Raw genomic sequence first — 13,383 nt, forward strand, 5'->3', positions numbered from 1 at the left:
ATAGCTGGGAATGCAAAGAAAGGCAAAAGACAGCCCTTGTTCTCAGAGACCCAGTTTAATGGAGAAAGACAATACATAAAAAAAAGCTGAAATAAAGGAAGAGGAGATGGGGGTGGGGTGGGGAATGATGAAATCCTCAAATCCAGGTAGGAAATGATGAAGTGTCTGTGCTGGGTTCTCTTTCAAAAATAGAGAATCTGTGAGTGGATCTCTAGGGCAGTGGTTAATCAGAGTTGATTTCATCTTGTGAAGTTTCTGGAAACCCACGATTAATCAATAAACATTTATTAAGTGCTTGCTATATTTCAGGCACTATGCTAAGTGCTGGAGATACAAAAAGAGAGGCATGGTGAAATCCAGATGAGTAGCCAGGTGGAAAGTGTACACATATATCTGTCTCATTTTGCAGTGTGAGTCTTCTACCTCTTTAGCAGGTGGGTAGCATGTTTCATCATGAGTCCTCTGGAATCTTGGATGACCAGAATTTCTAAGTGTTTTTTGTCTTTACATTATTGTCTTCAATGTATAAATTCTTCTGTTGGTGCTGCTTATTCTACTTTTTATCATTTCTCGCAAATTGTCTCAGGTTTTACTGAAATTAACCCTTTCATCATTTCTTAGAGCAAAAACGTATTCCGTATTATTGATATACCATAACTTGTTCAGTCATATCTTTCAGATACTCCCTCTGCTTTCCTTTTATTAGCACTTCAAAAGAGATATAAATGTCCTTAGAGTTTGTTTTGCTTAGTATTAATCTCTCCCTTAAACTTCATTTCCTTTAAGTGCTCCTTCTTCCTTCTCCTCATTGCCCTCATATTTCTCTGTTGAATGAAATGTATTTTTGTACCCTCCTTTGAGTGCTGGTTGGTGAGAGTGAGGGGGGTTCTCTCCCCCCTTCTCCTTCTTCCTTGTTGGAACAGACATCCACTTTATGACTTTTGCTTTAACTTCATCTGAAAACTGCCATTCAAAGGACACCTTTGACCATTTATCAGTTGGGGAATGACTTGTATTCTTATAAATTTGATTCAGTTCTCTTTGTATTTGAGAAATGAGGCCTTTATCAGAGACACTTGACTGTAAAAGTTGTTTCCCAGCTCTCTGCTTTCCTTTTAATCTTGACTGCATTGATTTTGTTTATGCAGAAGATTTTAAATTTAATATAATCAAAATTATCCATTTTATATCATGTAATACTTTCTGTCTGTTGTTTGGTCATTATCCATAGAACTGACAAATAAACTATTTCATGCTCCCCAAATTTGCCCATGATTTCACCCTTTATGTCTAAATCATGTACCCATTTTGATCTTATCTTGGTTTATGGTGGGAAATGTTGAACTGTACCTAGTTTCCATAATACTGTTTTCCTAGCAGTTTTTGTTAAATAGTGAGTTCTTGTCCCAAAAGCTTGTATCTTTGGATTTATTAAACTCTAGATTTCTATGGTCATTTATTACCGTATATTGTATACCGGTCTGTTCCACTGATCCACCACTCTGTTTCTATAACTGGGCCACTTTCTTTCACATTTACTTTTCATTAATTCCTTTGGTATTTTTGACCTTTGTTCTTCCTGATGAATTTTGTTACGATTTTCTTCTAGCTCAATAAAATAAATTTTAGTAGTTTGATTGGTATGGTACTAAATCAGTTGCTTTCTAGTGTTTTTAATAGAAATGGATATTGTATTTTGTCCTGCATCTATTGAAATAATCATTTGATTTCGGTTGGTTTTGTTATTGATATGGTCAGTTATGCTGATAATTTTTCCTAATATTGAGCCAGCCCTGCATTCCTGGTATAAATCCCACCTGGTCAGAGTGTATGAACTTTGTGACATACTGTTGCAGTCTCCTTCCTAGTATTTTATATAAAATTTTTGTATCAGTATTGATTAAAGAAATTGGTTTTCTTTTTCTGTTTTCACTCTGTCTGGTTTAGCTAGCAGCACCATATTTGTGTTGTAAAGAGAATTTGGTAGGACTCCTTTTCCAATTTTTCCAAATAGTTTATATTGTGTTAGAATTAACTGCTCTTTAAATATTTGATGGAGTTCACTTGTGAATCCATCTAGTCCTGTGGATTTTTTTCTTAGGGAGCTCATTGGTAGCTTATTCATTTTCTTTTTCTTAGGTGGGTTATTTAAGTATTCTATTTCTTCTAATGTTAACCTGGACAATTTGTATTTTTGTAACTATTTATCCATTTTTCTCAGATTGTCAGATTTATTGGCATATAATTGGAAAAAATAGCTACTGATAATTGCTTTAATTTTCTCTTCATTTGTGGTAAATTCACCCTTTTCATTTTTGATATTCGTAATTTGTTTTTTTCTTTAAATTATATTAACCAATGGTTTATCTATTTTGTGTTTTTTTCGCCCTTAAAACCAGCTTCTAGTTTTAATTAGTTCGATGTCTACTTACTTTCAATTTTACTAATCTCTTTTGATTTTCAGGATTTCTAGTTTGGTGTTTAATTAGAGATTTAAGATTTGTCCTTTTTCTAGTTTTTTTAGTTGCATATCTAGTTTATTGATCTGCTTTTTCTGTTTTATTGGTGTAAGCATTTAGAGATACAAATTTTCCCCCAAACACTACTTTGGTTGCATTCTATATATTTTAGTTTGTTGTTTCATTGTTATCATTCTCTTTAAAGAAATTATTGTTTCTGTGGTTTGTTCTTTGACCCATTCATTTTTTAGGATTAGGTTATTTTGTTTCTAATTAATGTCTTTCTATGGTGAATGTAATTTTTATTGCATTATGATCTGAAAAGGATGTATTTAATAGTTCTGCTTTTTTTGTGTTTTGTTAATATTATTATTTTTTTGAGGCAACCAAGTTAAATGGCTTGCCCACGATCACACACCTATTAAGCGTCAAATTTCTGAAGCCAAATTTGAACTCCGATCATATTGACTCTAGGACTAGTGCTCTAACCAGTGTTTCACCTAGTTGTCGCTTGTGAGTTTTTTTATACCCTAATATGTGGTCAGTTTTTGTGTAGGTGTCATGTACTGCTAAACAAAAGGTGTATCCTTTTCTGTTCCCATTTAGTTTTCTCCAGACATCTATCATAGCTGACTTTTCTGAAATTCTGTCCACATCCTTAACTTCTTTCTTATTTATTTTTTCAGTAGATTTATCTAATTCTGAGAGGGGAAAGTTGAGGTTCCCCCACTAGTATAGTTGTACTGTTAGTTTCCTCCTATAACATTTAATTTTTCCTTTAAAAATTTGAATGCTATACCATTTGGTTCATATGCATTGTCTGTGATACCTTTAAGCAAGATGCAGTTTCCTTCCTTATTTTATTTAATTAAATCTATTTTTGCTTTTACTTTGTTGGACATCATAATTGTTACCCATTTTTTTTTCACTTCAGCTGAGGTGTATTAGTTTCTGCTCTAGCCCCATACCTTTACTGTGCTTCAAATGTGTTTCTTGTAAACAGCCTACTGTAGAATTCTGTTGTTTTTTTTTTCAGAGGCTTTCCTGTTTTTTTGAGGCATTATTTTAAAATTGTTTGGAGTGGAATTTGGGAGAGCTTAGTCAAGTTCTTGCTTTACTGTGCTGTCTTGACTCCTCAAAGTTGAAATCCTATTTTCTACAGTTAAAAATATCATTTTGAAAATGTGCCTATAAGTATAAGGCTTCACCAAATTTACTAATATATCACCCAAAGGTTAAAAATTCATGCTTTATAAACTTATCAGGGATGGTAATGTTAAAGTTCAGATGTGATGAAAAGAGTTTGTTATAAATATCTTTACAAATCTTTCCTCCTTTTTTCTCCTCAGTTTATTGTCTGTATAGTTTTATTCTTTTGGGTTAACTTTGCTTCCTTGAGTATTTTGTGAAGCTTTCTTTAAATTGGTTTTTTCTCTCCATTGTTCACAATTTCTCACCCTCATCTCTGTAAGATTTTAGAAATTAAGTTATATTGTAAACCAGTATTTTGGCTGCTGTGTCTCTGTTTTGTGACTCAGGTAGTTTTAGGCTCTTTAGGTCTTGGGGCAGTTTATTTTTGATTAAATTTACAAAGGAAATCATTGTACTCTCATTTATTTCTTCCTTATCTCATTTTCTCAGTCATCAATAGTTCATTTAAATAGGCCAAGATTGAGTTGTTTCACTTGTCATAACTTTCTCATTTTTATTCTTTGTTCTAATTTTGAGGATTCCTTTAACAATTTGGTTGTCTTACTACACACACACACACACACACACACACACACACACACAGCGCCAATTCTAAGGAGAATCTCTGAGTTGTTTTTTCCATTTAGTTGTACCCGCCTTTTGTCTTCTGGTTGAGTTCATTGTGAAATACTAAGTTTGAGATGATTCACTTCTTTCACCATCCATTCATTGGTGATTGGAAAAGGAACTCATTTAGAAGATCAGTGACTAACTTAAAATTGTGATCCTTAACCTGCTCTGTCTCCTTTTCCATGTCTCTTTTTTGCTCACTGAAGGAGGGGCCTATACAGAACAGAGGGCCATTTTATATTTTTTTCTTTCCTGGGTTGCTATCATCAAAGAATTCATCACTAGATGACAGTTTTCTGATGATAAGCCTCTCCCTACTTAAGTAGGCTGTCTCCTCTTAGAAAGCAGATTCAGTCTGTTGCTGTTAACTATACTCAAAGACTGTCCATTACTGAAGAATTTGTCAGAGCTTGTTCTCAGCTTATGTAACCTTTGAGAATCTAGGTTCACCTCCAACTATGATGAAACATTGAATTAGGACTTTGTAGAAGACTACATGAGTATTTAAAGAGATAGGCCTTTGTTTCAGGGGAATGTGGGGGGTCATTAAAAGATTTTCAATTACTCAGAAACTATGCACTGGAGAAAAAAAAGATCATTGAGAGAAAATGAAGAAAAGGGCCCAGGAGATGGATGATTCAGCTGAAGAGAGTGAAGAGTAGTTCAATATTTAGAAGAGGGAGAGGGATGATGGAGGGAGAAGAAGGAACAGAAGAGAGAGGGTAGAGAAGGGAAGAGAAGGACACAAGACCAAAGAGAACATTTTAAAGAAGAATCAGTGGTCTGCGCTGTCAGAAGCAGCACATATCAGGATGGAAGGGAACTAAGAAAAAGATAATTGGGTTTAGAAGTTAAGATTGTTGATTACTTTGGAGAGAGAGTTTCAGTGGACTGGTTGGACCTGAAGCATAGTTGTAAGGCTCTGAGAAGTTTGGAGGTGGAATGTGAAAGCATCTAGAATAGAAAGTTCTTCCTATCAACCTGGCTATTAAAAGAGAGGAGAGATGTAGGTTTTAAGGGTTCTCCATCATCTATGGAGATAACTTCTATATTTACATATCTAGCTCTCATCTGTCTCATGTTAACCATCTTCACTTCCTGACCCTCATTTCCAAATCATGGTACCCGCATTTAAGTCATTAGCTTCGTCTTTCCCACCAACACCCCCCCAAACTTAATAACATTTGCCTCATCTTGCTCAGAAGTAGGCCTCCATGACACTTCCTAGATATCATTTTCACTCTCCACTTGCTACCTGCTTTCCAGTTCCTCTTCATATGTTGCCTTCCCTTGATGGAAGAGATTGTGTTTTGGTTACTTGTTTTTGTATCACCAGCACTTAGCACAGTGTTTGGTATATAGGAAGCACTTACTGAATCCTCTATACCATTGGTATCTCAAGCTAAACATGCCTCAGTTTAACAAGCATGTTTAGCACACATTAGCAAGCACATCTGCAATGAGCCAACACACAAAATGGAACTTCTGGGATGGTGGAAAGAGTGGCTGCTACTTAATGTGACTTTGGGCAAAATGCTTAACCTCTCTGAGCTTGAGTTTTTTTATCTGTAAAATAAGGGGTTTGAACTAGATCCATGGTTCTCAAATTTTTTGACCTCAAGACTTCTTTTTATACTCCTAAAAATTTGGGACCCTAAAGAGGTTGCTTATGTGGGTTCAAGTTATTGATATTTACTGTGTTAGAAATAAAAATATATTTGTATTATCATGAAAATAGTTTTGACTCTATGGACCTCCAAAAGTATCTTGGTGACCCCAGGGGTTCCTGGACCATTCTTTGAACTACTGAACTAGATGATCTCTAAAACCTTTTCTAGCTTGAAATCTATGATCTTATCATTATCTGTTTTTACTCCTCTCTTAATCTCATTTCTCCTAATGTATCTCTTTCATTTGAGGGATAGATAAATAAGTGTCTGCTGAATTAAATTGGAAGCAAAGTCTTTTCCATCTCCTTTAGAGTTAGCAACCTGGGGGTCATCCTGAACTCTTTTCTGTCAGCCACATAGCCAATTAATTGCTTAGTCCTGTTGATTCTATCTTTACAGATTCTCTGCCTTACTTCTCTTTCTCTTCACTCACTACCACCATCCAGTTCAGTCCTTCATCAGAGCTTATCGAGATTATTGTAATAACTTGCTAATTGGCCTTCCTGTTTCAAGTTTCACACTTCCCTAATCCATTTTACATATAGATATCACATTGATATTTATAACCATATCATTTCCCTGCTCAAAACACTTTTGTTGCCTCTATGATGAAATTGCAAACCCTAGCTATTTAAAATCCTTTACAACCTAGCTCCAGCTTATTTTCATGTACATACATATACACGTGTATATGCCAACATTATACTTTCCCCTTTCATTCTTACCAGCTTGGCCTTTTTGTTCTCTGTACATGATCTTTTGTCTTTTATCTTCATTCTTCTGCGCAAGCTGTTCCTCATTTTTGGAATCCTCTCTTTCCTCACTTCTGCTCCTTGGGATCCCTGTTTCCCTTCAGAGCCAAGTTTAGATGTTCTCTTGTGAGATGCCTTTCCTGGTCCATTGCCCCTACTTCTTAGTCCTCTCTGATCTCTTTCCATACCACATTGTAGTGATCGTTTAATAAGCATTTAAGGAACTGTATTCCAGGCACTAGAGGCAAAAGACAAAAACCAAAAAAATCCTGACTTTCAAGGATCACTCTTTCTAATGGGGAAAAGGATGTATGAGTAAATATGAAGTGTAATGTAAATATAAAGAAGTTGAGTAGTGGGGTACCAGTAGCTGGGAGGATTATAAAAGGACCTCCTGCAGTAGGTGGCATGTGAGTTTTTTCAGAATCTAGACAAGCTTCTAAGAGGTGGAAGTTAGGAAGAGAGAGTTCATTAGATAATCTGTGCAAAGATTTGGAAATTGGAGATGGAATAATGTGTAGGACATTTTGGCTAAAATTCAGCATGCATGAAATGGCTTAATGTGTAAAGCCTGGTAAGGTAAGCCAGAGCCCAGATTGTGAAGGGCTATAAGCAGTGGTGTTCTGGTAAATATTTAACAATTAGTTGGTTCTTCAGGAAAAAAAAAGTAGTAGGCAGGACATATTTTAAAGTTTAATCTGCATTATTAACATTTTCTCCACCACCTTATTAAGTGTAAATAATAAAAAAAATAAATCAAGCTGTGATTTATATTATTGAGAATTTTCAAAGTGTAAATACTCACACTGAAAGTATGGCGATCAGAGAGAGCTGGCTTGAGCTGACTTCAGTACCCCTGGCTGTATATACCAAACAGTAGAGTTTGTTTTTTATTTTAGAGGCAAGAGGGAATTGTTGGAGCCTTTGAGCAGGAGAATGATAGGGATAGATTTATACTTCAGGAATATAAATTTGACATCTGTGTGGAAGATGGATTGGATAGAGAGATCCATTAGGAGGCTAATTGAAATAGTCTAAGTAAGAATTGATGAGGACCTGAAATAAGATATGGCTTTGTGAGTGGATAGAAGGGAATGCATGTGAGATATGTATATTAAGGTAGTAGACTATATAAAGCTTAGTTACTGATGAGATATAAGACAGAGTGAAGAGTCTAGGATGACCCTGAGGTTGTGAATATGGGTGATTGGAAAGGATGAGGGTGTAGAAATAGGAAATAGGAAGACCAGTGAGCTGGGGGTGACAGATAATGTTGAATTTAAGATGGGACATCTGGTGGGGAATGTACATCCATTAGATAATTGCAGATAGTGGATTGGAGAGATACATGTAGATTTATATATAATTGTAGGGAAGTCACCTCACCCCTGAACTCAGGTTCTTTATCTATAACATGGGAATAAAACACACTTACTTTGCAAACAATTAGGTACAAGAGTGATGTGAGCTGTTGATATTCATTCAGTGATGGTCAAAATGGGTGGTCTCTTCAGACCTTGATGGGCAAAGAGGAAGGGGTGGGGAAGGGGGTTCTGTACAGAACTGTATAATCATGTATTTCTCTATTACTTGAGGTTTTGCACACTAACTTTAGCTTATGTAAACATAATGATTTTGTTTAGTATTTTATTTTTCCCCAGTTAAATGTAAAAACAATTTATGACATTTGTTTTTAAAACTGTGAGTTCTAAATTCTCTCCCTACCACCTTACCCCTCATTGAAAAGGCAAGCAATCCGATATAGGTTATACATGTGTAGTCTTGCAAAACCTATCCATAATTCTCATATTGTGAAATAAAACATAGATAAAAATTCTCAAGAAAAATAATGTTAAAAAAAAAAGTATGCTTCAGTCTGTATTCAGACAGCATCATTTTTTTCTGTGAGGATGGGAATAGCATTTTTCATCATAAGGCCTTCAGTGTTGTTCTGAATCATTGTATTGCTGAAAATAACTAAGCCATTCACAACTGATCATCTTACAATATTGCTATCATTTTGTACACAGTACATTTCACTTTGCATCAGTCCATGTAAGTCTTTCCAGGTTTTTCTGAGAGCATCCAGCTCATCATTTCTTAGAGTACAATAATATTCCATCATAATAACAAAAATACCACAACTTTTTCAGCCTCAATATAGTGATTTTGAAACTTGCAAAGTGCTTCACAACCTTTATGGTTACTTATATAGCACTATTACAATTTACTGAGAGTCTTCCTTACAACCACTATGCAAGAGAGGTGAATCAAATAGGATTATAAATTTAAAGAAGCAAATTGAGATTCGGAGAGCTGATGTGATTTGTCTAATATCACAGAGGAGCAGGAAGTAGTAGAGCCAAGACTTAAACCTGTCTTTTAGCTAAATCATATTTTCTTCAACGTGGCCACATATAGTAAAATGACTATGTATATATGTATGTGTGTGTATACATATACACATATATTTTGCATGTGTTAGTCTTGCCCTCTAGCCTTGAAAATTAGTTGTGCCATTCTATAAATGCAAGTTAATGGATTCTTAAATTTTTATAGCTGGAAAACCTTGGGGTAAAGAGTTCTTTTGTGGACATATTGAGTTTGAGAGGTATCTAGAATGACCCGTTTTGAAATTCTAATAGGCAACTGGTAATATAGAAATGAAATTCTGAGGGAAAAAGCTAGGACTGGCTAGATCTGGAAGTTATCACTTTAGGTATGATAAACCTTGGGGAACTGGTGAAGTCAATAAGAAAGAGAATGTAGAGAGAAAAAGGGGAGAGGCTAAGATTTGGGGAGCACCCATATCTCTAGGACAGAGCCTTGAGGAATGTCCATAGTTAGGGGGCATAATGCTGGATGAACCAACGGAAGACACTCTTCTTGCTTATATTTGTATCCTCAGTTCTTAATTAAGTACAATGCCATGTACACCTCTAGTAAATGTTTAAGAAATTAAAGGGATAAATAAGGTGGAGATCAAGTCAAAAAAGTTGAGGATGAGTACAATGCTTTCAACCCTTCTAGTGTGGACCAAGAATGCTCCAAGGGTACCTGAAAAAATGTAGTGCTGTGTACCAGGGAACATGAAGATTGGAGTGTGCAGACAAGGAAACCCCAGTGCAGTCAGATACCTATAGTCAGAACTCTGAATTTGTATATGGGAATGAGAATTGCTAAGACTCAAATGAGAGGGATCAGCCTGTAATAATGTTGCAGAGGTGGGGAACCTGTCATCTAGGTCCTCAAGTATGGCCTTTTATTAAGGGGATTTGTTCTGTGAAGTTTGGCTTCTGTGAAAGGGCTGCACTTGAGATCCTAGATGGCTACATGTGGCTTCTAGGCTGCAGGTTCCCCATACCTCCTAGGGGCTCAGAATGTTTGCATCATACTGACAGGAACTACTGTAAGAGCCAAGAAGAATGCCAGACTCTGTGCCCTAAGGCTATAGATGAGCCCAGAATCTGATAGCACTGAGCACTGATGACATCTATGAAAGTGAAATCAGTGTCAGGACCCCAGGTGATACTGTCCAAATAGGGTCCCAGTATCCCTGACAAAATATTCCATTTCAGGAACTAAGGCTATAAATATGAGTAATAGAAGAAGATAACAACAATAATGAAATTTTCCCAGTCCCAGGATGTCCAAGACACAAGCGTAGAGAGAGAGAGAGAGAGAGAGAAAGAGAGAGAGAATAAGTTCCTTAGAAGGGAACCTCTTTTAAAAGAAAAGCTTGCCCAGAAGGAATATGAATTCCTGGAAGAAACAGCACAAGAATTAAAAAAGGAGATCATAAATGACATGAGAGTTGTAGAGGAAAAAATAAGGAAGAGAATAAATGATTTTTTACAGGACTTGTTAAACTTTATCCAAGTAATAAACAGCCAGAAAATTAGAATGGACCAAATTGAAAACAATAACTTAAGGAAACAAGAAATACTAGGAAAAAAATAAAAAGTCTGGGAAAAAAAATAGAAGGAAAAATAAGGTTTTTCCTCTTTAAAAAGCAAAAGAAACAACCTGACTTGGAAATCTGGTCAAGAAGTGGTCATTTAAAGATTATTGGACTACTTAAAAATCATGACCAGAAAAGGCATCTGAGTACCTACCATATTTCAAGAAATCATATATAAAAATTGTCTAGATGTTTTAGAACTAGAAGGCAGTGTGAAAAGACTGGTAAAATGAAAACTTCCAGTGATGTTATAGCCTAAATTTGGGGCTTTTAGGTCACATTAAAAATATTGTGAATAGCCAGAAAGATTTCAGGTGCTAGATTAAAGTACTAAAGAACCATGCTGTATCCTATAAGGCCTGGCAGCTATTAGTATAAAGGAGTGGAGATTTTGGAATATATTATCCCTCAAAGCAAAATATAATGATTTTCATGTTAAGAGCACCTTACTTGCAAGACTGACTATAAATCCTGCAGGGAGACTTTTAATTGAAGTAGAGGATTTCCAAGCATACCTGATAGGAAAACGCTTATGTCGAGTAGAAAGTTTGAAATGCAAAAACAAGAGAGAGAATGAAGGTGTTCCACTTACATTCCAATAGAAGGAGAAATCAGAAATGTTATTTCAGAATCTTGAAGGGTCATAAAGTTAGTAAAGATGACACAGGATCTGGAGTTGGTCTTGTTCTCTCTAGAAAGTCTTAAGACAAGAAATAAGAGTAAACTAGGGGAGAATGGAGGTGGAAGTCAGTAGAACATAAAGTTTGTCAGAAGACATAGATGAAAGTGAAGCATCGCGACCTTCTCTTTTATTGCACCTGGAAGGAGCATTGTAAACAGATGTACATTTACATTAACAAAGAATTTAATGTACAAATATATTAAATTCAGCATGGAAATAGAAATAAGGAGGGATTAGAGAAGAGGTACTTATGAGAAGTAGAATCAGGGAGGGATTTAATAAACAATCTGAATTTGAAAGGTAGATCATGAAGTAGGCTAAAAGAAAAGAATAAAAAGCTTAAGAATCTGTGATTGGAGTTTGGGAGAAGAGGAGAGAAGAAAGAGGGGGTGAAGTGGAAGCAGAGCACTTAAGTTATTGATCATGATGATAATAACAATAGCAATACTTATGCATATGATACTTTAAGGTTTGAAAATTGGTTTACAAATATTTCATTTGATCTTCATGGGAAGGATCTGGGAAGGATCTACTCTGGGAAGTACATATAATTATTATCCTCATTTTACAGATCAGGAAACTGAGGAAAACAGTTTATGTGATATGCCCAGGGTGCTAGTAAGTGTCGAAGGGTAGATTTGAACTCAGATCTTCCTAATGTCAGGGCCAGTGTTCTATTCACTAGTGTTGCACACACTTCTGTTTCACTATCTTCCATTTAACAGGGGACGTAGGAGCAGAGGGCAAAAAAATAAGAGTATATATTGGAGGGAAATAACAATTAACAGAAACCCTCTTGACTGACTCTGTGCTTTGAGGCAAGCTCTTTACTTCTTTGGATTTCTGGAGACTTAGGTCTGGGATGTATGCGAGACCCTTTATTTTCCATCAGTTACTCCCTAATAAACAACTTTGATCTTATTTCCCATAAGGAAAGTTATGTAAAACAGTCAAAAATATCAATTTCAAATGACAGCACAAGTACTTTACACTCTAATGCTTGACCCAGTCTCCCTACATACTCTGCACTCTGAAGACGCTGGCTTCCTTCCTATTCCTCTTATAAGAAATGCCTCTCTCCCAACTCCAGAGCATTTTAAATTACTCTTCCCTTATGTCTGGAATTTTCCCTCTCCTTTGTCTTTTGATTTCCCTGCCTTCAAGTATCATCTTCTATAAGAAACCTTTCCTGATCCCCCTTAATGCCTTCCTTTTGTTGATTATAATCAGTTTATCCTGTATATTTTGTTTGTATGTAGTTGTTTGCATATTTTTTCCAACTCCTTGATAGCAGAGACTGTTTTTCCCCTTCTCTTTCTTTGAAACTCCATTGTTTGGCATAGTTCCTGGGACAGAATAGGAACTTAAGTTTATCATATTGACCTAATTTTGACTTTCTTCACTATACATTAGTTTGCATACATCTTCCCATGTTTCTCTGGATTCCTCATAATTTGTTTTTATGTACAAGGATGTTTCATTGCCTTTCAAATTGGTGATCTCTTTGTGTTCAGCTTTTTATTACAAGTAGTGCCACCATGAATGTTTTTGTACTTATAAGGGAAGATTTATAGGGAAGATTTAAACAAACTTGCACGATGAAGAAAGCAGAGCCAAGGGAACAATATATATACCACAAATACAGTAATGTAAAGAAAGACATTATTAAAAGACGGTATAAGGGAGGTTAGGCACAAGCACCACTTGTTGATTTCACATTTTTTTGTTAAGAAATGTCATACTTTAAGAATGGAAAGTTATAAGACTATTCAAGCCAGTTGTTGCTCAGTTGTGTCTGACTCTTCATGACCTTCTGGATCATATTATGCCTGTACTGTCCATGGGGTTTTCTTGGCAAAAATGCTGGAGTTGTTTGTAATTTTCTTTCTGGTGGACTAAGGCAAACAGAAGTTAAGTGAGTTGTACAAAGTCACATGGCTAGTGTTTGAGGTCGAATTTGAACTCAAAGTCTTTCTCACTCCAGGTTCAGTGCTCTATCGGTTGAGCCACCTAACTGTCCCTTCCTTTATTCAAAATT

The 13,383-nt window shown here is 35.7% G+C and overlaps 1 protein-coding gene across 8 annotated transcripts in view; it reads left to right on the forward strand.

The window, feature by feature from the left end:
- The window catches only part of BIRC6 (baculoviral IAP repeat containing 6), a 302,402-nt gene that overhangs the window by 22,524 nt on the left and 266,495 nt on the right, over positions 1-13,383 (forward strand). The gene's annotated exons all lie outside the window — the stretch shown is intronic.

Source organism: Notamacropus eugenii, chromosome 1 (genome assembly GCF_028372415.1).
Source record: "Notamacropus eugenii isolate mMacEug1 chromosome 1, mMacEug1.pri_v2, whole genome shotgun sequence".
Taxonomy (NCBI): domain Eukaryota; kingdom Metazoa; phylum Chordata; class Mammalia; order Diprotodontia; family Macropodidae; genus Notamacropus; species Notamacropus eugenii.